Source organism: Sorex fumeus, unplaced genomic scaffold (genome assembly GCF_029834395.1).
Source record: "Sorex fumeus unplaced genomic scaffold, SorFum_2.1 ptg000044l, whole genome shotgun sequence".
NCBI lineage: Eukaryota > Metazoa > Chordata > Mammalia > Eulipotyphla > Soricidae > Sorex > Sorex fumeus.
In genome coordinates, this window is record NW_026606101.1 from 28,626,697 (window position 1) to 28,652,203 (window position 25,507).

Here is a 25,507-nt window from a genome sequence, read left to right on the forward strand (position 1 = left end):
CTAACATGTTCTGATACTACATGTTCTTATTTTATTCTCTGTTTATGCTTATTTTATTCTCTGTTTATGCTTAAGCTTTTATCTAGTTACTTCCCTAAATGATAGGCAGATGTGTGCCTTTTGTGTGTTTCTTTTTTTTTTTTTTTGGTCTCCTCTCCAGAACAGGCTTATAAATAACCCATAGGTTCATGTCCTATCTTGATAGTCAAAATAATGCCTTGAAATAACTACAAATCCTTAATTGCACAGAAGAGCACTTATTGCTCACAGTCCAAGGAAAGGTTGACTAAAAGGTTCTGTTAATTTGGGTGAGGATTCTTTCATGATCTGGAAATTGTCTGGTTCTGATTATGATACTTGGAATTTTCAACCTCAGACATTTTTCTGATGTTGATGGTGGAAACAAAGAGAGAAGGGAACACTAATATTTCAGTCTCTTTGTATTTCTTCTAAGATGACACGGACTAAAATAAGTCATGTCTGCAACTGTACTGCCCAAGTTAAAAGGGTGACATATGGCAACATGTAAAAAGGCCAATTAAGGGTGGATACATGAAGAATTAGGATGATCAATTGTAAGGCATCTTCACTGTAGCATTCTAGCACTGTCCTACCGTTGTTCATTGATTTGCATCGATTTGCTTGAGTGGACACCAGTAACGTCTCCATTGTGAGACTTGTTACTGCTATTGGCATATTAAATATGCCACAGGGAGCTTGCCAGGCTCTGCCGGGCAGGCAGGATACTCTCGGTAGCTTGCCGGACTCTCCAAGAGGAGCAGAGGAATCAAACCCGGGTCAGCGCATGCAAGGCTAATGCCCAACCTGCTATGCTATCACTTCAGGCATCTTCAAGAATTAAAAAAATGTATTTTATGAATCCATTAATCAGTAAAGAAAGAGGAGAAGGAAATGAAGAGGATACTATAAGTTATTGGTGAGAAGAAGTTGATAGAGAAAGTTAGGCTGGCATAATATTAATAACTTTCATAACTGACTAATGGGAATATATTGACTTCACTATGCTGCTTTCTAAAGTTTTTAAGTATATTTGCAAATTCTCTATAATAAAAAATGAATATTCTCTGTTTGTAATAAACTTCCTTAATTAGATCCCTTATATCAAAACTTTTTCTCTATTGGGCATATTTCTAGTCATTTTTGTACTTGTTCTATCATCTATAATGTGGTTGTATTAAACTCTTATTAAATTGTCTCATTATGGACTTCACTAAGGAAACTTTTTTTAGAAAAAGTTAAAGAAATCTGAGATATATTATATAGTTCCCCCTTGCCTCTGCCTTCTCATTGAATGGTATTTGTAGCAAAATGTTTGAACCTGTTTGGAACTTGGATATTATTGGTTACTTTTGCTTTGAGATTTGTAAAACACTGAGATTACCAGACTATCTTGAGTTTTTGAGGCACTAGGAGTCCATTGTATTACAAACGCAATACCTCTGTCCATTCCTGTGGCTTTAGGTTGTTGCTGAGGCTTCTTATATTTACTGTGACCTCTTGTACGTTGAAGTTGGGGTTAGCCACTGGGCTGTCTTGGTGATAAATTAGTTAAATAATCTCATACATCCTCAGAAGGGAGCATGAAGTTAATGGCTCACACAGGCCCTAGGGAAGGTGGCTGAGCCTCTGAGGGTCGTTTGTGCTCAAGAACAGAAAGAGAGCTAACTAATGTGAGAGGAAAATATTTGCATCTTGTTTTTTCATTTTTTCCCTGTAGGTAGTTTAAAATCTTTAAATAACAATTTTAGTTCTGATCATAATATATGTGCATTGAAATGAGAACAGTTTTTCTTTAATCATGTCCTATAGCAAGAATTCCATGTGATAACATGAATCATTAGATAATTATAGCCAAATATTCATTAAGATTGTTGTTATGGATGCAATATAAGTAATGATATGGTGACAGTTATCTTTTGCTATGCTTTGAAACTTGCCATTCCCTTTTATTATTGTCACCTTTGATACTCTACTTAACAGGTTGACCTCTGGCTCTTTAAGAACCCTTTGTTTTTCCTCCCAAATTCATGTTGGAATTTGAAAGAACAGTGGGTCTTTTGGTTCACTGCATTCCACTGGGACCTTTCCAACTCCAGCTCATTAGAAACACCCCCAAGTTGGAGGACTAGCTATGATGTCATATGCCAGAGCAATGAAGTCATTGTGACAGGCCAAGGTAAAGAACAACTCTAATTTTGCACTTTGAAAATTTTTTCATGTTGTTTCCAATGTAACTGCACCTTTCAAGCAAAAATTATTACATACAGAAACTCAGGGTCAAAAAGAACAAGTGAAACTTTGGAGGAAGGAAGGTCAGACCAGAGGTGGCGCAGGAAAGGGGGAGATGACCACGGACACTTAGGTGGTATCGTCCATCAACACCATAAACACTATTGTAACTCTATGATCTAAACTAAAATATTTTTTAAAGACCAAGAATATATAGATCAGAGAAACAGCACAAGGGTTAAAGTTTTTGCTTGGCATGTGACTGATCACTTGGTTGAATTCCAGATCCCCTAAACATCCTTGAGCACAGAACCAGGACAACCCCTGAGAAGAGGAAACAGAACACTCTGGGATTTGGAAATGTGAGGATTTGGGGAGGCTAGTGTGCTTGGGCATTTGGGTGAATGTTCCATAACTAGCCCCCCAAACCTCGCTTGAAGTATCTTTTTCAACTGTCTATTCTTGTAAAAAATGAGATTAATCTGAAAAGACTTATGGAAGTGTTTGTAAATGACTACCTTCTTGGTTTGATTCAATCTTTCTGTCTCTTTCAGGTCTGTAAAATATTAAATGTTCTGGAAGAAAGTGAGTTATGAGAAGGCTATAAGAAGTTTTGTGTGGGTCTATTTTCATATTATACTTATACTAATACTTATTATACTTAAACTAATGTTTTCATATTAGTATAAGGAGATAGGTTATGGTGTCATTTATACTAGCTGCAGACATCTTACCTCTTTAGATGTGGTTCGAAGAGAAAAATAAGAATCTATAATAGATGCATATCTGTAAGTTTACATTAAATAATTTCCTCTATATTCCCCTTTTAAGGAAACAAGTAAATTTTTACTCCTAAATTTTCTTCACCCTCAAATATATAAATATATTTTTTGGAGGGAGGAGTTTTTGATCATAACTGGCAGTTAATCAGGACTAATTCCTAACTCTTTACTTAGGGGTCACTCCTAGCCATCCATGGGTGACCAAATGTGGCACCTGGGACCAAACTGGACTTGACAGCATGTGAGGCAAGCACCTTACCCAATACTATCACTGCTACTTCTCTCCAATATGTTTCACAATGAATAAATTAAAAATTAATGTGCACAGCTATCTATAAACTACAAATTTTAGGCATAACTGTTTATATAACAGTGATTTTTGTCAGTTCTCAAACAATGACAGAAAATTTTTACAGCTCATTTCAGAACACAAAATACCCACTTTTTCCTGATAACAATCTAAATGACCTCAATTTAGATGACCTACCTAAAGAAAGGTAAAGAAACCCCCAACATCAAAGTGGGAAAATATCAATAAGAACCTTTTCTCTTATCTTCTTTCAAACACTCTTGAGATTACAGTTTTTGAGATTATTTGTAAACTATTGTTTTTTCTTCTTTTTTTTTTCATAAGAAGGCATTCATAATTTTTTTAAAATCATATTTCTGGTAGTGCATATGGTAAAGAAAATGTTCAAAACTACATCCAATTTATAGTGCTTTTCACCATTCTAAGTACATAAAAATTGAAAAAGCCTATTTGTAGCCAATATTTTTAAAGTCAAATATTTACCTAGCACATAAATATTTATGATGGATGTGACACTTTCATTCTGTTGATTTCTAAATTTGACAGAAATATTTCATTCTCTCTTTTCTCCCCATGCTCATACTGAATCAAATGTTACTTCCTTTGAAAGCTGTTATTTCATAGTTAGCTGCAGTAATAACAGGTAGCAAGTCTCTGAGACTTGCACTAGTTAATAAGAATCTATACTTCTTATAGATATGGAAAGGACCGAAGACATAAATAAAAAATAAAATTTGACTTTCATTAAAAATTTAGTGTAAAAATTTAGTGTACAAAAGAAGAAAGGCAAAATTTTATCTCAATGTAACATAAAATCAAAAACACTTGGGGCACCATCTTCACTGTCACTGTCACTGTCCTCCTGTTGTTCATTGATTTGCTTGAGCGGGCCCAGTAATGTCTCCATTTTGAGACCTGTTGTTACTGTGTTTGGCATTTCGAATACATCATGAGTAGCTTGCCAGGCTTTTCCAGGTGGGTGAGATACTCTCAGTAGTAGCTTGCCGGGCTCTCAAGAGGGAGAGGGAGGGAGGAATTGAACCTGGCTCGGCCCAGCTGACTGTGTGTAAGGCAAGTGCCCTACCTGCTGTGCTATTGCTCCGCACATTTAAAATATATTTTAAAATAATTTAGTCTGTCAAAGTTTTGGTAGCATTGTCGTGAGGAAGCTTAAGTAAAAAAAAAGTCATACAAACAAAAACCAATATTAGAAAACTAAGTATTGAGCTTCCATAGAACCTGGAATTTGACTTGCTGACATTTAATTAAGGCCCTCCAAACTGAATTCTGACATATGCCCTTACATGTTCACTGTAGCACTGTTCATAATAGCCACAATCTGTAAACTACCCAAGTATTGAAGAACAGGTAAGTAAACAAAGAAACTATGGTGTATATATATTCAAAATTGAATACGATTTAGACACATGATAAATAAAATCATAAATAAAATCATAAATTCCTGCTACCTGCTAAGTAGAGTCACCTGGAAAGAGATCATACAAAATGATCTCTCTCATATATTGAATTTAAAGAAACATAGTAAGGAAATAACAAATAGACAGAATCAATAGGAACTGAGACCTGGTCTATGGAATTAATCTTACCAAGTCCAGGGAAGAATAGATGTAAGGTGGAAGATATTGACATGCTAATAGAAGAAAGCAGACACTGTGGATATTATGTGGTGTTGGAATATTGTATACATGAAATCCTACTATTAATAGAGTTGTAAATCAGTACCTCAAATAAAATTTGGAAGAAAAAAACAATATTAGTCATGATTAAAGCACTGTAGCACTGTTCTCCCATTGTTCATCGATTTGCTCAAGTGGGCACCAGTAACATCTCCATTGTGAGACTTGTTGTTACTGTTTTTGGCATATTGAATACACAACTGGGAGCTTACCAGGCTCTGCCGTGCATGTGGGATACTCACGGTAGCTTGCAGGGCTTTCTGAGAGGGATGGAGGAATAGAACCTGGGTCAACCATCACAGATCACAGATCACAGATCATCCTGTTATTCGTCGATTGCCTCGAGCAGGCCCCAGTAACGTCTCCTTCATCCTAGCCCTGAGATTATATTCAAGGCTCTTTAGGAGAATGAGACCCATCATTGTTACTGGTATTTGGCATATTGGGTATGCCACGGGGAGTTTGCCAGACTCTGCCGTGTGGGCAGGCTACATTTGGTAGCCTGCCAGTTTGTCAAAGTAGGAATGAGATATCATAATAAGATGTCGTGCGGCCGCGAATGTGGCTGCGCGGTTCCGGGAGGTGGTTTTTATAGTCTCAGAGTCTTGGCCGCTGATGGGATTACACGGCGCCAGGGGACCAGTTGGTGGGTGTGACCCCCACCTACTGGAATTTGGAGGATCTGGGTGGAAGATGCTCGACTCCAATCAGAGTAGAGTCAACCATATGCAAGAAAAACAACCTACCGGCTATGCTATCACTCCAGCCCTCATGATTAAAGAAAAATGCTAAATTAATAATAATAAGTATAAATAAGTATGCAAAATTTGAGAAATGACATGAACAATGACTCATTTTTCCATTAAAATAGTCTTGGTTACAAACATTTATGTTGTCAATGTTACCATATCTTGGCTACTGTGAATGATGTTGGGAGAAAAATGGTAATTCAAGACTCTGATTTTATTTCTTTAGTTATATATGCATAAGGTATAGGTGGAAGTGTTGATGTTACTGGTAAAATTATGGACATAGAGGTGGTGGTAGTAAAATCAGAGGTGGTAGTAAAATCAGAGGACATATTGGTGGCAAAGGTGCCAAGGGAGGAATATGGGGATGTGGGAGTAGTACTGGTAAAGATAGAGGGAAGAGAGGCAGAGGTGGTGACAATGATGACGATGGTAATAGCATAAAAGTGCTAATAGTGTATTGGCTATGAGAGTGGTAACACTGCACTGTAGCACTGTCCTTTCATTGTTCATCTATTTGCTTGAGCGGACCCAGTTACATCTCCATTGTGAGACTTGTGGTTACCGTGTCTAGCATATCCAATATGTCACAGATAGCTTGCCAGGCTTTGCCGTGCAGGTGAGATACTCTCAATAGCTTGCTGGGCTCTCCGAGAAGGGTGGAGGAATCGAACCCAGCTCGGCCAGGTCGTCCCGTGCAAGGAAAATGCCCTATCCTCTGTGCTATCCCTTCAGCCTATGAGAGTGGTAGAAATTATAATAGAAGTGGGAATGGGGATGTATCATGGATTTGTTCAAGTTGCTAGAGATAATAGATATATGTGTGAATGTAGTGGTTGATGGGGGGATGGAAATAGAAGCAATGAGGAAGAGGAAGTGACAGTGAGTCAGAGTGAAAGCTATGTTCGAGGTGATAGTTGTAAAGGTGGTATAGATGAGAATAGAGATAATGAAAGATGCAAAAGAATATGTCAATGTCTTTAGGGAACAGCATAACTAAAATATGGGTAATATCTTACCCTAAGGAATGAAACACAGGCTACGTCCATTCTAAGACAGTTTTGATGTAATCCAGATATATTCAGTTTACACAGATATCAGACTCTGGAGATGATACAGAGGACTGGAGCACAAGTGGAGAGCAAAATGTTCTATCCCCCAGTCCACTCAACATCACAGGAGTTACCTCCAGCACTGTTGGAAGTAGCTCCTAAATACTATTATTATTCAAGATTTGGTCAAAATTCATTTTTATTTCCTGAAATATTGTCATCCTCTCTATTTAATTTTCCTTTCTTCAAATACACCACTAGTTAGACAATTTTGTATGTGTTCATGTTCATAGGTCATGATAAATTCAAAATCCTCTTGTAAATACTTATCTGCTTACCTGGCTCTTAATGTTTGAATTCCTGTGGTAAGATGGTCAATTGACTGTGCCAATGTGGTTTCTGGAGCTCTGTCATTGCTATGGTGTACAGTATTGAACCTACAAAGACAAAAGCCATCCGGTATATCCTTTCATAGTTCTTCTGTGTACATAGGCACACTTTACAACTCTATACCTTTGCCTTTCAGCCCTCATTTGCTCTTGAAATGATTGCTTCCTCAGCAGCCAATGACACTGATTTCTAGGTCAGTGATAAATTCCACCCAGTTAAGCCACATGTATCATTTCCTCTACCACTTTCAAAACAGCATATCTTGTGCAGAGCCAGGCAGCCAGGGGCGGCTACATTGCTGGCATCAGGCTAACCCACTCCTTTCTGGCACTCTATCCTTTGCCAGTTCAGAAGGCCATGGCCCCACAGCCTAGCACCACAATGTTATATTAATCCTTGGGTCTTGCCAGGTTTCCTATCATTTTTTGTGTGAGCAATGTTAGTGCTTGCCTTACACGTTGGCAGGGTTGAAAATCTCTATTGTTAGTCCATCTCCTATAGCCACAGAACAGACTGAGACCTGTGGTGTCTCTTCAGTGTGTGGGTGATTCCGGAAAACATCTTTGGTACCAAATTGTGAGAATTGTGCACTGCCAGGATGTAGGACATTTTGGGATGTGCCTGTTTTGTCCTAATTAAAAGAACTTATATGTTCAGAAATGGGTTATTTATTGAAATGCTTCTATCATCAGTCTAACTATGTTAAGCATTATTGCACTCACTCATCTTCTCTCTCTGACAGCTCCTGGCTAAGAGAATTATAAGTTCAAACTATGGAAACAAAATGCATTTTATTTATTATACTTCTAAGATGTTTTCAATAAAGCAGACAGCCTCTCCTTTGCCAAGTGGGTGTTGTGACTTTCCAGAGGTTTGGCTAGCCAGCGGACTGCCAAAGAAAACACACGCGGTCCTCAAGCCTTCTCTTGGGTGTCCTTTACCTCAGATGGAGCCTCTTCCATTATCATGTTTGGCCTCCAAAAGAGACAGACTGAAACGCTTCGGAGCTAGGAGATCAGCCCCATATATTAATTGTGTCTAAGATGATTTGTTTTTTCCATGCTTTGACTATTTTGGTCTTTTTCTTGGGAATGATTATAATGGATAATATTCCTTAAGCGTTTACTCTATGCTATTTATCAGGCTAAGTGCTTTACCAAGATTACCACATTTGACACTCAACCATGGCATAAGGTAAATGATGTTTTGTTATTCAGATTTTAATAGATGAAGAAGTAAGAAACAGGTAAGTTATGTGGCTTTCCCAAGATTAAACAGCTGTTGATAGACAGAGATATAGGATCCTCCTAACCAGTGCATCAGTTGGTCTCCTAACGTTTGTGAATAAGCATGAGAAAATAAGCAAACACAAGTCTACTTGACTAAAAGTGAAGATTGGATCAGATAGTCTGTTGACCATTTATCTAAAGAAACACATTTGTTGTTGTTGATTTTAGAAATGGAAGAGACTCCATTTGCCTTTACCTTTAAGAAGAACTTGTGAAATATTATTTTTGGTTATGGTGCATAACCAAAAAAAGAAAGACTTTGCCACAGATCCAGGTCTGCAATCATCTCAGGTGACATGCTTTTCTATGTGAAGACAGTACCTCTGTGGTGACCAGATTCGGCTATGCTCTTTTTCCTCTTCATGATTTACTGTCATTTTATGAGATTTTTCTTTCTTTTCTCTAGTAAGCCATTTTTGCTTTGTCTTGCTCAGTTAAGGAAGCAGACATCAGAGAAATCTGATTTTTGAATACCTTTAAATATGCCTCTTGGTGAGATTCAAGGAAGAGATTCTTGCTAAAATTCTCAGCTCGTAATGACTGCTTGGGAAGGAATTTAAATAGGTTTCTTTAAATTAGGTTGGCATGGTCAGTGGTTGAGTGTTGTGGTCTCAATGGGAAGGGAAGTGAAAGTCAACGTGAAACAAACAGACTATCTTGCAGCTAATTCCTTGTTGGATGGTTTTGAAACAAAAAAAAAAAATTTCCACTGCTATCCAGGGAATGTATCTGAAATCGATTAGCATTTCTGGCACTACCTATGACAAACTGGGCAGCTGTATTCAGTTCAGAGACACTTTAGATCTTGCAACAGGATACCTGGGAAGCATCTCAGAGAACACAGATGCTTTTTAAGAGACGTTATCGAGGACTGCCTGAAATGCTGAAATCGCCTTTGGTATTCATAGCAAAAAGAGTGCAGCATTGTCATTGGTCGAGATCGCCTTACAGAAGTGTATTATTACTCCCTCCATAGGCGTCCCTGGACACTCATACACAGAACTTCATCATTTGAGCCACACAGAAGAGCTTTGAAGTTGGGTGACCTCAATAAGCTTGCATGAACCAGGAAAAGGTGGAGCTATTCTTAAGATAAGTGAACATCAAAAGTTTGCGAAAAACCAAGGCACAAAGGAGCCAAATGAGAACTAGGTTTTGCAATCATTGAAAAATAGTTTGTCTCTAGATGGTACCTAGAAAAGTGTGTGGTTTTAAACAGCCTCTATCCTTATTTTATCAAAACAGATTTTTAAAATAGACAAAAAAATGTTAAATAGCAGATATGAGGCTGCTTGAACTGAATGCATGTTTGTGAGAGGGGTTCAGCAGTAAACCATAGTGGGGAGGTAATAATTTGATACGAACCGTAATACAATTCCATAGCTTCAACACTTGTGGTTTTGACTATCTATACTCAGTCCCTCATATACAGGCAAGAAAAAGAGGAGGGATAAGGAAAAGGGGTCTGGTCTATAATATTTTCAAGGACTTTTGTGATTGCTCTCAGTAGAGAAAAAAATATATCTCTGATTGACAAGAATACTAGAATAATTTAGCTCACCATCTTCATTGGTGCTTAAAGTAAGAATTATAGAAGAACTCAAATTGAAGTCCTTGCTGATCTCCTGGTACTCCCAAATCTATACCATCTCAAGAGAAAGAAAAATTTGCACTTTGTGCTTTTCTCAGATGCACAAGTGACATCTGAGTGACTCTTGTGCTTAATGTAAGTCAAGGTTGATACTATATAAAAGAACTAATTTTTATGACTATCCACAGGGTTTAGTATCTACTACTTCCTTACCTATACTTGGTACTTAATAATACTTGGTTTAACTAGATGACACCACTAATTAACATAATATATTTCTGGTCATATTAGGAGGGATTTGTGATATTTTCACTGTCCAATAAATGCTAAAGATTTAGTGAATTATGAGGAATTATACTGAAAAAGTAAATATTACTTGAAAAGAAAAAATATCCCCTGAACTAAAGTGCTTTCTATGTTTTAGTTGGAAGAAAAGAACAATGGGTTAAAGGGTTTGGATATGTTGCTTAAATGGTAGAGCATATACCTGTAATCTGTGAGACCCTGCTTTCTATCCTTGGCACTGCTAGCTAAGCATTTCTGGGTGTGGCATGATCTCAAGTACTACAACAACAATAAACAGGTTTATAAAACTTTGTCAAATTTATGTAAAACTAAGTTCACTCTGTTTATGACTCATAAAAATCAATTCAGATTTCTTAAAAAGTGCCTCTATTTCAGAGAAAGAGTGTTAGATTCGCATATATTTTCAGTTCTTATTGTGAACAAGGGGCTGGAGCGATAGCACAGTGGGTAGGGCATTTGCCTTGCACGTGGCTGACCTGGGTTTGATTCCTTCATCTCTCTTGGAGATCCCGGAAAGCTACTGAGAGTATACCACCCACATGACAGAGCTGGCAAGCTCCCTGTGGAGTATACCATATGCCAAAAACAGTAAAAACAAGTCTCACAATGGAGACGTTAATGCTGCCTGCTCGAACAAATCAATGAACAATGGGAGGACAGTGCTACAGTGCTATTGTGAGCAAGAATGTTTTGATTGCAGGTGTAAGCAGGTAAAACTATGCCCTCAAATCAGACCCCTGCTACTAAAATGTTAGAAAGTGAAATTTTAATTTGTTTAGTGGATATCAAAGTTGTTATCATCTTAGGTTCTGACAGACAGAAATGAAGTTGGGGGCAGGTGATAGATTTTGACAGTCAAAAGGAAAGAGGAACATAATGAAGTTCTTTAGGATATTTTTTCCTTCCTGACTAAGATTAGTGTCAGTGGTACTCATTCTTTATTTATGGAAGACTGAGCAATTGACAAAAGTACATTGAGGATACAGTCTTAAAACTGGTGTCACTCCCTGACACTTGCCAGATATGCATTGAGATCATTTGGGAAAATGAAAGTGCCTTTCTTTAAATTAGTTAATCTATTTTACTTTTGGATACATTTAAAATAAAAATCTATTTTCCTTTTGTATGCATTTAAAATATTATTATTATTATTATTATTATTATTATTTTGCTTTTTGGGTCTCACCTGGCAATGCACAGGGATTACTCCTGGCTCTGCACTCAGGAATTACTCCTGGCAGTACTTGGGGAAGCATATGGGATGCTGGGAATTGAACCCAGATTGGCCGCGTGCAAGGCAAATGCCCTATCCTCTGTGCTATTGCTCCAGCCCACTATCAGCACATGCACTTCTATTATAGTTAATTATTTGATTAATTAATCTCTTGTGATGCTAGGAAATGCAAAGCCTCCCCTGCCCCATGGAAGGCATTTTTGAGTCTACTGTTTTTGATGATTTTCCAGTCAAGATAGTTGTTATGTATTAGAGCATATGGTTCAGAGCCTCGTTTTGGTGGGTTATCAAATCAATTAGATGTTTATAAACATTAATTTACATGATTATTGCTAGTGGTTTTCAGATAATTTTCTACTTTGGATAAAAACTTAAAATGTCAAGTGTTAGAGTTGAATATATTCTATGTCCTCTGGAATTCTGAAAAAGAACTTTAAATAGACTGGTCTCAAATACTGCCAACTATTTCAATTAGAAGCTAAAATGAACCTCAAATAAGCAGCCATAAGCACCAAAATATTATCCTTCGGCAAACCCTATGTTAAAAAAACTAAATCCGTGTTTAAATCCATGATTTCTCAAGTTTATTAATGGTCTTTAGCAGAGCAGTTTTCAAATAGTTTATTCAATTTGCTTTAAGTGGAAATAAACATTACTTAGAATTATGATGATTATTCAACCTGTATTCCCTTGGCAGTTCCAAATTTAACTATTGTGTTGTGGTTTTCCCACCAACCATAAAAAAGTCCCAGATAGCCTAATATTTTTTCATCTATGCTGTCTCGCACATGTGGAAGTATCTCACATCTGGAAGCAACAGGGCAGTAATTTCTTAGGACAGTCATCTAATTGGGGTTGTGAGGACTCAAAAATATTGTTACCATTGGGAGATAAGAAAGAGGTGAATGTGCAATAAAGAACAAAACAAATATGTATGAACTGAGCTCAAAATTGTGTTGAAGTTTTCTTCAATTATCACATGTTCCCTCCTACATAAATCTAGAGCCTGTGTACACACAGGAGACTAGCTTCAATTCAAGATTCATTCTAAGATGCTATAAATCTGAAATGAAGACTAGTGAGTGAACAAATCACAAAATAATTTAGGACATTTGCTGAGCATCTGTCACATCCTCAAGTCACTTCTTAAGACTCTTGAAGATAAAAGAACAAAGTGAAGTCTTCTTATCATGAGATTTATATTCTGATTAGGGAAAGAAGCACAAAATCAATAAAAAATAGTTGTAGAATGTCATACGGTGATGGAGATAACTGGAAAAAATCAATGGGGTAGGTAAAATGGTACAGGGATTAAGGTATATACCATTCCTGTAACTGATGCTTGTTTGATTCCTGGCATCACATGGTTTCCCAAGAGTAGTTTTATGCAGATTTAGAAGCTCCTTAATGTTACCATGTGCAGCCAGGAAGATCCCAGAGCACCACTGCCTACCTGAGGTCATCCTTTCAGGGCATAATCTACACTGCATTTTTGGAACTTATCATTGAACTGCAGACCTGATTGAAGGAGTTACCGGGATAGGCACCTGGACATCCTGAGCATGAGAGGTCCCAACTCCTTAAAAAATATTGAAGTAAATAAAGATGAAAGACTAAGCTAGAAGAAAGAGCTTTTTTCAGACACAATGGTTAGGAAAGGCTTTTTCTACTAAGGTGACATTTGAGATGAAGTGTAGTGAAAGAAGAAGTTATGCATATCTGAAAAAAGAGGATAAAGGAAGAACCAAATATGCAGGGCGGGGATGTTGACAAGTTTTGGGCAAAGTGTCAAAGATGCTCTGTCTAAGCAAATAGAAGGTAACTAGAAGTTTAGATGAATGAAATTATGGGGTTCAGCTTATATAAAGCCTTAAAGTATTCTGTGTTAAATGTCATTGGAGTAACTGGAGAATTAGACATTCCATTTACCTTAGAGCCAACTCCACAATGAAAGATCTCTAGCATATATCTAAGTTGGGGAAATTTGGCGTGATTATTACAGTTCCAACAAAATAATTAAGGAGGCAATTTATTATGTATGTTTGAAGTTTAAGGAAAAATATGAGTAAAAATAGACACAAGCTAAAGCAATAAGTAAAAAAAAGAAATAAGTAAATTATTAACTCATTCTTACTTTTGGACAACCTAGCAGGCTACCCAATGTAACCTGCCCACACAGCAGAGTTTGGTAAACTCCCCGTGGCGTACCAAATATGCCAAATACCAGTAACAATGATGGGTCTCAATTTTCTAGCCCTGGAAGAGCCTTGAATATGGCACTTTAAAATCTCAGGGCTAAGATGAAGGAGACGTTACTGGTGCCTGCTTGAGGCAATCAACAGGATAATCAGGATCCTGAAGAACAGGATAATCGTGATCGTGATCGTGAAGTAAATTTGATATTTGTAGTTCTTGATAAGTATCCTTTGAACAGATTGATAAAAACTTGTATCATAAGATGGTTTGTCACCATTTCCATTCCTTATGTAAAATGTAACTACCTTCATCCTTTCATTATCTTCTTTCAAAGAAAGAAAATGAAAATGGTGATTATTTTTCATACACCTTGGTATTGGTTCACTTTTCTACCATGGGAGAGTTACTGTGATTTCAAAGGCACATAGGGGTAGAGGAGATCATTCAAAGTGCAAGTACTTTGCACGTAGGAGGTTCCAGTTTGATCCCTGGCACCACCTGGTCAACAACTAGAGCTGGGAGCAAGCTTCAAACCTACACTTGGCCCTTTGCACTACCCAGTGTGATGAAATCCCTGACCCACAAAAGGCATTATATGTTCATATTGCAATCTTCTGTTCCACTGCCTGGATTTCATATGGTTGATATCAAATATAGTTTTATTAGTTGGATCCAATTAAATATATTTCAACTTCCTCTAAGCTCTTTTCTCATGTGACAGTCTGGCTTTTACAAAGAGATTGACTTAATCAAGGTAGTCCAGGCAAGTTTTGCAATATTCATAGCAATTTTTCATCCTGACTAGCCACCTTTTTTCTACCTGATTGGCTAGCTGACTATCTGGTTTGGGGCATTTAAAAAAAAGTCAATGCTTCTATGCATTTGTATATTTATTGCAGCACAGTTTATAATAGAATCTGGAAAAAACCCGAGTGCCCAAGAACAGATGACTAGTTAAAGAAACTCTGATACATCTACACAATGGAATACTATGCAGTTGTTAGAAGAGATGAAATTAGCATATAAATTTATGGACATGGAGAGTATCATGCTAAGTAAAATAAGTCAGGAAGGGAGGAACAGACATAGAATGACTGAACTCATTTGTGGAATAAAAGTAGCATAATATAAGACTAACACCTAAGGATAGTAGAGATAAGGGCCAGGAGGATCACTCCATGGTTTGGAAGCAGGCTCCTTGTGGTGGGTAAAAAGGCAGATGGGATGGAGAAGGAACCACTAAGTAAATGATGATTTGAGGGATCGCCCAGGTCATCGTGTTTGTTGCTCAGTCTACTTTCAGCACACATCTCCCTACTTCAGGTGATTCTTGATATTACCATGAAACCAGCTAGTTCGTGTATATGCCATCCATGATCTATGCTGGTATCTTGTTGGGTTTTTTTCTTAAAGTCCACACTGGTCTCTGGTTCTATCAAGTCCGCCACTGCCCTCCTGTCCTGCGACTGATGCACTGGGCCTCCATTTAAGGTCCATAGCTCTGATGACCTCTTAGTATCTGCATTGCAAATCACAGTGCCTAAAATTAAAGAGAGTAAGAAGGATTGCACCTACCACAGAAGAAGGGAGTGGGATGGGGTAGTCATGGCAGGTGGGACACTAGGAACAATGGTGGTGGAAAATCTGCACTAGTAGAGGGATAGGTGCTCTCCATCATTGTTTGAAAAATAATCATGCAACTTTGTAACTGTATCTCAGGGTGATGCAATAAAACTTCCTTTAAAAAAGTCAATGTTTCTAAACTTAAGGGTGTAGCATAGAAATACTCAGGCAAGCCACAATCTTGAATCTCTACTCCATTTTTCATCAGAGAATCTTGCATCAGGTTTGTACTACACTCCCTCATCCTATTTATTTATTTTTTAATTAAATTGTTAAAAATTTTATTCTTGCTTTTGGGAGCCAGGCACAACTGTGCTCAGAGCTTACTCCAGGCCCTGCACTCAGGGATCACTTCTGTTGGTCTGGGGAAACTATGGAGTGCCAAGGATTGAATCTGGATCGGCCATGTGCAAGGCAAATGCCCTATCCAGTGTGCTACTGCTCTGGTCTCCTCCATTTTAGCAGTGTTTTATTGTGTACTACTCTTTGGGAGTAACTCAGAAAGATAGGAAGAGGGATGAAATATTTGGTTTGAGTATCTAAATTCGAAGAGAGTTCTTTAATAAAAAAAAATGGACACTTCTAACAAAAGTGTGGCTTCCTGGATATGATGAAATACCTTCAAGTAATTCACATTTTCTTCCCTGACTAGACAGGTTCCTTCAGGCCAGAGATCATGTTTAATTCCCTTGTTCCCAGATGTATTCCCAGTGACTAACTTGATCCCTGGCATATGGAAAGCACTCAGTAAGATTTGTTGAAAGAGGAAAGGAAATAGTGCCTGTGGCATTATCTATTTTCTCTGAAAGGGGACACTATTTTGTTCCAATGAGCTATTCCATCTTTTTTTTCCACAGCAGGAGAATTCACCTCTCCCCCAATTATTTATTTCCAAATCCCTGGAGATAGCTGTGGCTCTGAAAGTCATTTATTGGCTTTACCTAAAAGTCGGAATAGTCTCTTCATATAATTTTCCATAGACCTTCTGGTAATTATGAGACAGACTGGCTCGATGAGGAACTGTGGTCCTCTAATTTACTGCACAAACCACCTGTAACCTTTGGTGTAGTCAATCCACTACCCCAAGACCACCTTATGGATTATGATCTCTATACATGCAAGTACTTCATTTGGCCAAGATAAAAGGAGCTTCTTTTTTTTAATGCCTACTCAGACTTTTCCCCTTCCTTTGTGACTTAACTTCAGTGAACTCCCTAGTATGACTCTCTCAGAACACGTACTGAGCTCGGAATCTATATCACTCACTTGGCACTCATGTCTTCCTTGCATTATTAGGATGTGCTAATGCACACATTTTCAACCTTTAACATTTACCAGAATCACCTGAAGGACTTGTTAAAACAGATCTCAGGGCTCCACCCACAGAATTTCTGGTTCAATAGGTCTAGGGTGGAGCCTAAAACTTTGTATTTTTTAACAAATTCTCAGGAGATGTTGATGCTGTTGGTTTGGGAACAACACTGAAAATTACTATTCTTCCTCCTGGGAGCACATTAAAACCACCCACATGGGTTTGTGACAGTAGCTCAAAGGACTAGAGCTATCATGCTTTGCATGCAGGAAGCCTGGGTTCAATTCCCCACACTTCATGGTGTTTAGAGCACTTCCAGGAGGCAGCATCAAGCAAGAAATAGTCCCTGAGCACTGCCAGATGTGACTCCCAAACCTAAGCAAACAAAACATACACACACACACACAGACACGACAATTTTTTCAATGACGAAGGCACAGTTCATCAGAATTGGATAGAGGATTCAAATATGAGTGGGTTTAAAACAGCAATTCCCAAATTTATTTGGCTTACCAACCCCTTTCCATTAAAAATTAAAAATCAAAACATATCACTCAGTACCTTCTTGGAAATTTACATTCTTTAAGCCAATGAACTGGAAATAACCTCCAATTTCTCCTTAGGCTATCACTACCCCCTACTCAAGTCATTCCAGTGCCTGCCAAGAATGGTATCACCCAGTTTGAGAAGCTACTATGTACAGGAAACCATATTTTTCTTTTCTAGAATTACCGATGATATATAAAATAGAAACTTCTTTCTCCTAGACAGTATTGATAACAAATTAATCTCAGGTGACACATATAAACATTTTAATAAATGTATTGAAACATTCTAATAGATTTATTAATCTATTTATTCTAAAAAATCTTATTCTCTTATACATTCTCAGTGTATCGTCACTGAACCAGCACTTTCAGCAGCACATAAACCCCACACAGAGTGGATCTACTGAGTAAGAAACTTAGGTTGATTAGTAATGAAGAAGGCCTTTGTACACAATGAAAAAAACTTATCTCTATTAGGTGAGTAGTTGTTCTGTTATTTCAATCAATTATTCTCGACCATAGCTCTGTAGTAGATCATTGGGGAAATATTTAGGCATCTACAGATATGTTTAGATATTATAGTATAGTAATCCTTACTATATATTCCAAAGCATAATGACTGGTTCTATAGTATAACCATTATGCAATTATTGATTATTGATACTAATATTACTTTGAAACTTATTGACCTTACCATTTAAAGTGACTGTGGCTTGATGTTCATAGGACTGAATCAACACTCCAGTTGACCAACTTTATATACATAGATATGTGGGTAAGAATTAGTGCTGTAGACTGAACATAGGTAAAGGTAAAGGTAAAGACCCTCCCGTTGTTCGTCGATTTGCTCGAGCGGGCCCAGTAACGTCTCCATTGGAGACTTTGTTGTTACTGTGTCTGGCATATCGAATACGTCACAGGGAGCTTGCCAGGCTCTGCCGTGCAGGCGAGATACTCTCGGTAGCTTGCCAGGCTCTCTGAGAGGGAGGGAGGAATCGAACTCGGGTCGGCCATGTTGGCTGCGTGCAAGGCAAATGCCCTACCGCTGTGCTATTGGTCTTAGGAGGTGGGGAGCGGGCTTTGGTAGGTTCTGAGTTTGCAAGCAAATAACTTTCATGAATAGTATAGCTCCCTTACAAAAGAAATTCCATTGAGTTACCTCTTCTCTTTTCCTAAGTCAGTAACAGACAGGTAATTCCTGATAGTGAATTTTCACTGGACACTGAATCTGTCAGTGCTTTGATCTTGTATTTACCAGCCTGCAGAACTAAAAGAAATAGATTTTAGTTATTGATATCTACTTAATCTGTGGTATTTTATTAGCCCAAAGGAACAAAGAAAGCTACCATTAGTCAGGTAGTGTAAAGGAATTAGGATGAAATATGTGGGAAGTACATTTTGGAAAATATAGAAGAAAAATCATTTAGGGTACAAGCAATGTGAGAGTTCTTGAACAAAATTAATGGTATGAAATTAAAAAGGTATGGTTTTTACAGATATTCCAATTAATTTTTCTGGTGTCCATATCCTTTCCCAAAATGCTGCTCTACATGGAAGAGATCAGCTCATTTTCTGATTCTTGAATTGGTTGTGACCTTGTGTCTTGATTGAATGACAAAATGTTTCAGAAGTGAGCCATTCCAGTCCTCAGACCAGGTATGAAAAAAGCTCTTACACATTTCTGCGCTCTCTTGAGCTCCTGCTTCCATTATAAGAGCAAGTTCAACCAAGAAGGCTGGATTACAAACAATTACCACATGAATCGAAGTGAGTCTCAATTGATCTTCTAGACCAACAACCACTAATCAATATAATATCCTATATGTTCATGAATAGGAGCACCAGTAAAACTGTGAATCAACCTACTGACTTTATCCCAAATTGCTGACATGCAGAACCAAGAGCAGCATAAATAATTATTTTTTCAGCATTTAATTTTGTGGAGTTCATAAAGAACTAAAATTTAAATTAAAAAAATAGTTAATCCAGGTGTTCTTAGCTTGAACCAATGAGTATTAACTTCAGTTAAAGTATCTTATTAATAATACATATGGAGGGAAGAAAGAATACCTAAATCCAGAAACATTAATGATTTGACATCTTAGCATATAAAAATTAAAAAGACTTTTAAAAAGTCAGCTCAAACTTAATTTTTTTATAATTCTTTTTTGTCAGAAAGAGGAGCATGACTCATAGGGAAGTTGCAGTGTAGATAGCAGAAAACCTTTAACACTGAGCTAAGGGACTATAGTTTTAGGTTTGCAATATTTACAAGCAGAGATAAAAGAGCTGCTAATATGCCCAAAGGAGTCAAAATATTTTTTTTTTCAATTCTTAACATTATTTTATTTTTTTTTACAGTTGTAGATTTACAATTTTTTATGCTTTGGTTTCAATTATACAATGATCAGATACCCATTCCTCCACCAGTGCCCATTTTCCACCACCATGGATAATATCCCTCCCACCCCCATCCCCCATCCCCCCTGTCTCTGTGGCAGGGCAATCCCCTGTGTTCTCTCTCTCCTTTTGGGTGTTGTGGTCTGCAAAAGAGGTATTGAGTGGCAAACATGTTCAGTCCATAGTCTACTTTCGACATGCATCTCCCCTCCTGGGAGGATCCTCCAAACATCCTTTATTTGGTGCTCCCTTCTCTATCTGAACTGCCCTTTCCTCTAGGATACCCGGCTGGCCTCTAAGTTATGGAGTAATCCTCCTGGTGCTGATCTCAGCTATTCTTGGGTGTTAATCTCATACTTTGTTACTTTATATCCCCCAGATGAATGCAATCTTTCTATGTCTATCCCTCTCTTTCTGACTCATTTCGCTTAGCATGATACTTTCCATATTGTACCACTTGTATGTAAATTTCATGACTTCATCTTTTCTAACAGCTACATAGTACTCCATTGTGTAGATGTACCAAAGTTTCTTTAACCAGTCATCTGTTCTTGGGCATTCAGGTTTCTTCCAGTTTCTGGCTATTGTAAAGAGTGCTGCAATGAACAAACAAGTGCAGATGTCACTTCGACTATACATTTTTGCCTCTCTGGGATATATTCCCAGGAGTGGTATTGCTGGGTCAAATGAGAGCTCAATTTCTAATTTTTTGAGAATCGTCCATACTGTTTTCCAGAAGGGCTGAACCAGGGGACATTCCCACCAATAGTGAAGGAGTGTCCCTTTCTCGCCACATCCACGCCAGCATTGGTTGCTTTTGTTCTTTTGAATGTGGGCCAGTCTCTGAGGTGTGAGATGGTATCTCATTGTGGTTTTGATCTGCATCTCCCTGATGATTAATGATGTAGAGCATTTTCTCATGTGCTTTTTTGCCATTCGGATTTCTTCTTTGAGAAAGTTTCTGTTCATTTCATTGCCCCATTTTTGGATGGGGTTGGATGTTTTCTTCTTGTGGAGTTTAACCAGTATTTTGTATATCCTGGATATCAACCCCTTGTCAGATGTGTGTTCGGTGAATATACTTTCCCATTCTGTAGACTGTCTTTGTATTTTGGTCACTGTTTCTTTGGAGGTGCAGAAGCTTCTTAGTTTAAGATAGTCCCATTTATCTATCTCTGTTTTCACTTGCTCGGCCAGTGGCGTGGCATCTTTGAAGATACCATTAGCTTCAATGTCATGGAGGGTTTTGCCAACTTTATCTTCAATGTACCTTATGGTTTCTGGTCTGATGTTGAGGTCTTTATTCCATTTTGATCTTACTTTTGTACATGGTGTTAGGCAGAGTTCTGAGCCTATTTTTTTGCATGTAGCCGTCCAGTGATGCCAACACAATTTATTAAAGAGGCTTTCCTTACTCCACTTCACATTACTTGCACCTTTATCAAAGATTAGATGAGCATATGATTGAGGGGAGATGTCAGTGTATTCAACCCTGTTCCATTGGTCTGCAGTTCTGCCTTTGTTCCAGTACCATGCTGTTTTAATTATTACTGCTTTGTAGTACAGCTTGAAGTTCGGGAGGTTGATTCCTCCCATTTTCTTTTTCCCAAGAATTGCTTTAGCTATTCGTGGGGGCTTATTGTTCCATATAAATTTCAGGAGTGTTTGCTCCATTTCTTTGAAGAATGTCATGGGTATCCTTATAGGGATTGCATTGAATTTATACAATGCTTTCGATAGTATTGCCATTTTGACAATGTTAAGTCTCCCGACCCATGAGCAGGGGATATCTTTCCATTTCCTCATGTCCTCTTTTATTTCCTGAAGTAGCGTTTTGTAGTTTTCTTTGTACAGGTCCTTTACTTCCTTAGTTAAGCTGATTCCTAGGTACTTGATTTTCTGGGGCACAATTGTGAACGGGATTGTTTTTTTCATGTTGCTTTCTTCTCTCTCACTGTTTGCGTATAGGAAAGTCATGGACTTTTGGGTATTGATTTTATAACCTGCAACTTTACTATACGAGTCTATTGTTTCTAGGAGTTTTTTGGTGGAAGTTATTGGGTTCTCTAAGTAGAGTATCATATCATCTGCGAATAGTGAGAGCTTGATTTCTTCCTTTCCTACCTGAATGCCCTTAATATCTTTTTCCTGCCTAATCACTATTGCAAGTACATCCAGTACTATATTGAACAGCAGTGGAGAGAGTGGGCATCCCTGTCTCGTCCCTGATCTTAGAGGGAAGGCTCTCAGTTTTTCCCCATTGAGGATGATGCTTGCTGTAGGCTTGTGGTAGATGGCTTTAATTATGTTGAGGAAGGTCCCCTCTATACCCATTTTGGCTAGGGTTTTCATCATAAAGGGGTGCTGGATCTTATCAAATGCTTTCTCTGCATCTATTGATATGATCATATGCTTTTTATCTTTTCTTTTGTTGATATGGTGGATTATGTTGATTGATTTCCGAATGTTAAACCATCCTTGCATCCCTGGGATGAATCCTACTTGGTCATGGTGTATGATCTTTTTGATGAGTAATTGGATTCTATTTGCTAGTAGTTTGTTGAGGATCTTTGCATCTGTGTTCATCAGGGATATCGGCCTGTAATTCTCTTTCTTTGTGGTATCTCTGTCTGCTTTTGGTATCAGTGTGATATATTTGCTTCGTAGAAACTGTTCGGAAGTGTTTTTGATATTTCAATTTCGTGGAAAAGCTTAAAGAGCATTGGGAGTAAGTCCTCTTTAAAGATTTGGAAGAATTCACTAGTGAATCCATCCGGGCCAGGACTCTTGTGCTTGGGGAGACTTTTTATTACCATTTCAATTTCCTTGATGGTGATAGGTCTGTTCAGGTATTCCAGGTCTTCTTGGTTCAGCCTTGGGAGTCTGTAGGAGTCTAGGAATTTATCCATTTCCTCGAGGTTTTGATGTTCCGTGGCATAAAGCTTCTCAAAGTACTCCCTGAGGATCCTCTGAATTTCTGTGGTTTCTGTTGTAATGACCCCCTTTTCATTTCTGATTCGGTTTATTAGGGTTTTCTCTCTCCCTTTCTTTGTGAGTTTTGCTAGAGGCTTATCGATCTTGTTAATTTTCTCAAAGAACCAGCTTTTGGTTTCATTGATCTTTCGGATTGTTTTTTGGGTTTCCATCTCGTTAATCTCTGCTCTGAGTTTTATTATTTCCTTTCTCCTGTTCGGGTTGTGCTCCTTTTTTTGGTCCTTCTCCAAGCTCTTAGGCTGTGAGGTTAGGTTACTTATGTGTGCTCGCTCCTCCTTCCTGAGGAATGCTTGTAGAGCTATAAACTTTCCTCTTAACACAGCCTTTGCTGTGTCCCATAAGTTTTGGTAACTCGTGTTCTCATTTTCATTCGTTTCTAGGAATCTTTTGATTTCCTCTTTGATTTCCTGTCTAATCCACTCGTTGTTCAATAGTGCACTGTTTAATTTCCAGGTGTTTGATTTAGTTTTCTGTTTTTGTGTGTGATTTACTTCTAATTTCAGCGCATTATGGTCTGAGAAGATTGTTGATACAATCTCTACCTTCTTAATTTTATGGAGGCATGTTTTGTGGCTCAGCATGTGGTCTATCTTGGAGAATGTTCCATGTACGCTTGAGAAGAATGTGTATTCAGCTTTTTGTGGATGAAGTGTCCTGTATATATCTACTAAGTCCCTTTCTTCCATTGTTTCCCTCAAATGAAGTATGTCCTTGCTAAGCTTGAGTCTGGTTGATCTATCAAGAGGTGACAAAGCAGTGTTGAAGTCTCCCACTAGTATTGTGTTGCTGTTGATGTCTTTTTCCAAATCTATGAGTAGTTGTTTTAAGTACTTTGCTGGTCTCTCATTAGGTGCATATACATTTATTATTGCAAGTTCTTCCTGTTGTACAGATCCTTTGATCAATAAGAAATGGCCTTCACTGTCTCTTATGACCTTCCTCACTCTGAAATCGATGTGGTCTGATATAAGGATGGCTACCCCAGCTTTTTTATGGGAGCTGTTTGCCTGTAGGATTGTTTTCCAGCCTTTGACTCTGAGTCTGTGTTTGCTTTGACTATTGAGATGCGTTTCTTGCAGGCAGCAGAATGTTGGGTTCAATTTTCTAATCCATCCTGCCACTCTATGTCTTTTAATTGGTGCGTTTAGCCCATTGACATTGAGAGAGATTATTGTTATGGGATTTTGTCCCATTGTTCTGTTAAAATTTGGTGTATTTGAGGGGCCTTTCTTGCCTTAAAGTAGCCCATTTAGTTGTTCTTGTAACCATGGTTTTGAGTCTATGAAGTTCCTGAGCTGTTGTTTGTCTGTGAAACTGTGTGTTGTTCCTTCTATTATGAATGAGAGTCTTGCTGGGAAAAGTATTTTGGGGGAGGCATTTATTTCGTTGAGTTTTTTTACTATGTCCCACCACTGTTTTCGGGCCATGAGGGTTTCATCAGAAAAATCAGCTGTGAATTTTAAGGATGCTCCTTTGTAAGAGATTTCTTTCTTCGATCTTGCTGCTTTCAGAATTTTGTCTCTGTCTAAGGTTTTGGTCATTTTGATTAGAATGTGTCTTGGGGTATTTTTATTCGGATTTCTTCTAGCTGGTACCCTTCGGGCCTCCTGAATGTGGTCACAAGTTTTCTTCAGCTCTGGAAACGTTGTAGCAATGATGTCTTTGACAGTTTCTTCTTCATCGAGGTTTTCTTCCTGTCCCTCTGGGTCTCCAATAATTCTTATGTTACCCCTCTTGGCTTCATCACGATCTTCTTTTGCCATCTGTTCCCGAATTGTGAGTCTCTTTTCCATTTTCTGCTCTTTTCTGGAGAGTCTCTGAACTTCATCTTCGAGCTCACTGATTCTGTTCTCAGCCGCTGTTACTCTGCTGCTGAGGCCTTCCACTGAGCTTTTCAATTCGCCTACATTTTTCAGGTCTGACATTTCTGATTGCATTTTCCTCATTTCTGCCTTCAGATCCTCTTGTCTTCTATTGGCACTGCTTTCCATTGTTTCTTTTAATTCCCTAAGCATCCTAAGTAGCTCCCTCCTGAATTCCTTGTCAGAGAGGTTGTCTAACACTACAGTACTGTTGGTGTCATCTGGGCTAGAATCTTCAATATGAAAGTTTGGTGGGCTTTTGCGTTGCTTTACCATTGTGAGAGGTGTGGTTTAGTCCTTCACGTTCACTGTTACTATTCTGCTTGATATGCATTGTGAGTTAAGATAGGCTTATGAGTTATTGGCTACTGTGTTTCTAGTGGCTGAGCTAAAATAGAGAAGTTTCCATCTAAGAAGGTAGCTTATGGTTCCTATGGCATACGTAGTGGGAAAATATTTCATGGCTGCGTTAGCGGCCGCGGCTCCGGAAAGAGTCCCTGGCACTGGGCGAGGAGTTGGGAACGTCTCCTGTTTGGAATTGGAACCGTTCAGCTTTGTTGCCCAGAGCTGGGCCTCTGTGCCCGTCCCACGCAGATCAGGGGTTGAAAACCGGCTTTCTAGGGGCTGGTTCTAGCTGCGCATGCCCAGAGAGGGACCCAGGCCCTTGGGGGCGGGCTGTACCTGTTGGAATTGGAGCCTTTCAGCTTTGTTGCCCAGAGCTGGGCCTCTGTGCCCGTCCCACGCAGATCAGGGGTTGAAAACCGGCTTTCTAGGGGCTGGTTCTAGCTGCGCATGCCCAGAGAGGGACCCAGGCCCTTGGGGGCGGGCTGTACCTGTTGGAATTGGAGCCGTTCAGCTTTGTTGCCCAGAGCTGGGCCTCTGTGCCCGTCCCACGCAGATCAGCGGAGTCATAATATTTGTT